This window comes from Nannospalax galili, unplaced genomic scaffold, assembly GCF_000622305.1.
Source record: "Nannospalax galili isolate Female #2095 unplaced genomic scaffold, S.galili_v1.0 scaffold241, whole genome shotgun sequence".
NCBI lineage: Eukaryota > Metazoa > Chordata > Mammalia > Rodentia > Spalacidae > Nannospalax > Nannospalax galili.
The window spans coordinates 2,177,338-2,182,069 of NW_008345602.1; positions in this window are offsets into that span (position 1 = coordinate 2,177,338).

Below are 4,732 nucleotides of genomic sequence, written 5' to 3' on the forward strand. Positions count from 1 at the left end.
GTGCTTGGTAGTAAGTTTTTTGAGAGCTTTATACATCTTAGATATTAACAATTTGTATGACGTATAGCTGGCAAAGATTTTCTAATCATCCGGTAGGCTATTCACGCAGTTGTTTCCTTTTTGTATAAATGCTTTTTAATTTTATACAATCCCATTCATCGAGTCTTGCTGTTTATTTCCTCAACTACTGCAATTCCTTCCAGATATAAGCACATGCTTATATCTTAAAGTATTTTCCCTCCACCCATTTCAGATTCATTTGATCCATTTTGAAGTGTTTTTTGAGAGATAGGGATCTAATCAATCCTTCTAAATGTTTATATCTACTTTCCCCAGCACCATTTGTTGAAGGGCTGCCTTTCTTCTACTGTCATTTTGGTACCGTTGTCAGAAAACCAGGTTATAAAGTCTTTGCTGTTAGTTATCCCTCCCCATACTCCCTCCTCTGTCCTGCCCTCCATATCCCAACCTATTTAACCCTTCCTGTTTTATTTTTCTCATTTCTCCATTCATACTACCGGCCTGGCCTTCTATTCTCTTATGTTGAATCCCCCATAACCCCCTACTAGTTTCCTGGATTCTGTGGGTACTCCAATTTAAACTCACATATCTAAAGATTCAAAGCTAGCATTCACACATGAGAAAGCATAAGTATTATTTGTCTTTCTGATTTTGAGTTACTTGCTCAGAAAGATTATTTCTAGCTCCATTTGTTTATATAGTAATTTCCTTACAGTTGAATAATATTCGATTATGTATTTGTATTGCATTTTCGTTATCCATTCATCAGTTGATGGACACCTGAGCTGTTTCCATTTCCTGGCTATTGTGAATAGAACAGCAATGAGCATCAGTGGGCAAGTTTCTCTGTAGTAGGATATAGAGTCCTTTGGGAATATGCCCAGGAGTGGTATGGCTGGATCATATGGTACATCCATTTCTAGGAACCTCCACAGTGGTCTCCACAGTGGTCCTATTAGTTTATACCTCCATCAATCAAGTGTTCCTCTGTTTTCCCCACATCCACACCAGCATTTGTTGTCATTTTTTTTTTATCTTTGCCATCCTGACTGGGGTAAGATGAAGTCGCGAAGTAGTTTTAATTTTCATTTCCTTGGTGCTTAAGGGTGTTGAATGTTTTTCTTTAAATGTCTCAGAGATTTGCATTACTTTTGAGAACTGTCTGTTTAGGTCTATGCCCCAATTTTTAATTGTGTGTGTGTGTGTGTGTGTGTGTGTGTGTGTGTGTGTGTATGTCTGTGTCTGTGTGTCTGTGTCGGTGTGTGCGTGTGTTAGTTCTTTGTATATTCTGGACATTAACCCTCTGTCAGATGTATAGCTGATTAGGATTTTTTTCTATTTTGTAGGATGCCTTCCAATCAAATGATGGTGTCCTTTGCTGTACAGAAGCTTTTCAGTTTTATCAGGTCCCACCCATCAGTTGTTGGTCTAAATGTCTGCACTACAGGAGTCCTGTTCATAATGTCCTTTCCTGTACCTTTAAGTTCTCAAGTATGCACTACAGGAGGCCTGTTCATAATGTCCTTTCCTGTACCTTTAAGTTCTCAAGTATTCCTGACTTTCTCCTCTATCAGAGTCAGAGTATCAGATTTTATTTTGAAGTCCTTCATTCATTTGGATTTGAGTCCTTTACAGTGTGAGAGATAAGGATCTCGTCACAATCTTCCTGTAGCTAACCAGCACCATTTGTTGAAGATACTGTCTTTGCTCCAGTGTGCATTTGAAGCCCTTTTGTTAAAAATCAGGTGTGTATAGGAGTGTGGCTTATATCTGGGTCCTCCATTCTATTCTATTGTCCAATGTGTCTTTTTTATGCAACTACCTGTTGTGTTTACGAGTATAGTTCTGCTATATTTTATTAGTATATTTTTGTAGCTTGAAATAAGAGATGGTAATATATTCAAGTAGTGGGGTTTTATGGTTCAGAATTGCTTTGGCTATCCTGGGTCTTTTGTGATTGAAAAGGCCACAAAGAAACCCACTACTGTAGAAACGTCCTAAAATATATACATGTAAATGGAATTTAAATGGTGTTAAGTTATAAGGGAATGGGAAAGGCAACGCCTCTCCCAGACACTATAGGCAATCATATAAACAGCCCAGTGCCAGGTATGGGTTACCTCATTTCCAATTGTTGGTCAGTGGGGTCTCATAGACCTCCCCCAACATTACATGCTGTTGCTATTGCTCTTAGTTACCCTCCAGAACTTGATGGTAAGGCCCCATTTCAGAAAATACATACTTGTCATAGGATATGGAGGAATGAAGCTGTTACTCACCTAGAAACTTCATCACTACTGGCTAACTTTCATAATGCTGGAAGGTTCTATAACAGTGTTATTCAGCTGTGAACATGTGAGCACCAATAATGACTGGCTAGCAAGATATGCCCACTGGTGTGATCCTTTTCTGCTTAGATTTAAAGCCTGACCCACAAGATGGATCTTGTATCTGGTACCATTAACTGGGTCAAAAACCCATGACTGGTTAGGTCTTAGGCCTTAGGGAAGAACATGGTATCATTCTGCTAATCGACATAGTAACAAACTGCTCCTTAAGCTCTTATCTTTATATCTATGTATTAGCGCATCTCTCAACCTTCATCAGAGAATCTTCTTTTTTACAATAGATGGTGATTGATACAGAGACCTACAAATGATCAAAGTGCAGAGAATAAGAGATTTTAGAGTTCTCAGCTCTAAACAGAGCATCTGTATCTCAACTACCCCCCACAAGACTCAGGAATCATTGTGGAAGAGGAGGGTGAAAGACTGTAAGAGCCAGAGGTGGCAGACATCTCCAGTGAAACAGTATTCTCTGGGCATTATAGAGCTGTTGCACACATGAACTCATGACAGCTGTGACTGCATACATAAGACCTGTGTAAGATCAATCCAGTCAAAATCCCAGCATGGATGGGGGGGAGGCTGGAGAGCCTTTAGCAATTGATGGCTGGTGGAGGAGGGTCATTTTGTTCAAGGATGTGCCTTTTGAAAGGCTGCCCATGCTCCAGCAAATTGTTCTATATCCATGCACGTACAGGTGGCACTAAGTTGACTCAATGCATTTTTTAAAAGATTATGAAGGTGGGAGGGAAAAGTGTCAGGGGAAGTTAGGGGAAGAATAGGAGGGGAGTAATGGGGGATGAATTTTATCAAAACACATTATATGCAAGCATGAAATTATCAAACAATAAAAGTAAATAAATCAGGTTGTAGCGGTGTGTATCTACTATGAATCTTCTATTCTATTCCGTTGGTCTGCATCTTTGTTGGATACCAGTACCATGCTGGTCCTTGTACTATGCTCTGTAGTATAATTCAAAATCAGGTATTGTGACTCCTCCTATCTTGCTCTTTTTGTTCAGGATTTCTTTGGCTCTTCAGGGTCTTTTGTGCCTCCATATTGATTTTAAGAATATTAATTTCTGTGGAGAATGTCATTGAAATTTTGATGGAGATTGTGATGAACTGTGGGTTGCTTTTGCTACTAGAGCCATTTTCACAATACTAATTCTGCCCATGATGAGGTCTCTCCACCTTCTGCTGTTTTCTCCAGTTTCCTCCACTAGTGTTTCACAATTTTAAGAGTTTTTCACTTCCATAGCCTTATTGCCAGATATTTCTTATGAAACTATTCTGATTTCTATCTCAGCATTTTTGGTATGCTACTGACTTTGTGTTGGTCTTATATCCTGCTACTTTGCTGAAAGTGTCTATCAGTTCTAAGAGTATTCTGGTGGCACCTTTAATGATTCTTATGTATAATATTGTATAAGCTGTGAAAGGGGATCATTTGATTCTGTCATTCCTATTTGCATTCCTAGATCTATTTCTCTTGAGTTGTTGCTGTAGTAACACTCCAAGCACTATGTTGAATACGACTGGAGATATTTAACACTTTATTTCTGATTTTGCAGGAAATGCTTTTAGTACCCCCATAGTATAATGTCGCTGTAGGTTTGTCATATATAACCTTTATTATCTTGGGTTTTACTTCTTCTATTAGTAAATTTTCAAGGCTTCTATCCTTAAAGGACATCAAACTTTGTCAAACGTATTTTTCTGAATCTATTGAGATGATCATGTGATTTATGTCCTATTTATGTGCTATATTACACTTTGAATCATCTTTGCATCCCTGGAATGAAAACAACTTGGTCATGGTATATGGTCTTTTTAATATGCTTTTTAATTCTGTTTGCAGGTATTTTATTGGGAATTTTTGCATTTATGTTCATTAGGGAAATTTGTTGATAGATTATTTTTTGGTTGTGTCTTTATGTAATTTTGTAATCTTATAGCAACTTTTCCTTTCTGTTTCATGGAATAGTTTGAGGGGCACTGATGTTGGTTCTTCTTTAAAGGTCTGTTAGAATTCAACAGTGAATTTACCTAGCCTTTGTAAATTGGGAGATTTTTTTTTATTACAGCTTAAATATCATTACTATGTATCTGTTTATGTTACTTATATCCTCTTCATTTAGTTTTCATGGGCATAGTGTGTTTAGAGATTGTATTTCATTGAATCCATTGTATCAATTTCTTGCACTGGAATATAGGCTTTCAAAATGTGCCCCAACGATCTTAATTTCATTATAGCTCTCACTTTTCATTTTTAATTTCAATAGTTAATTTGTGTCTCCTCTTTCTTTTCTGTGAATTTCATGCAGTATAGTTTGATTATATTTATATCCACTCCCCTCTCTGTA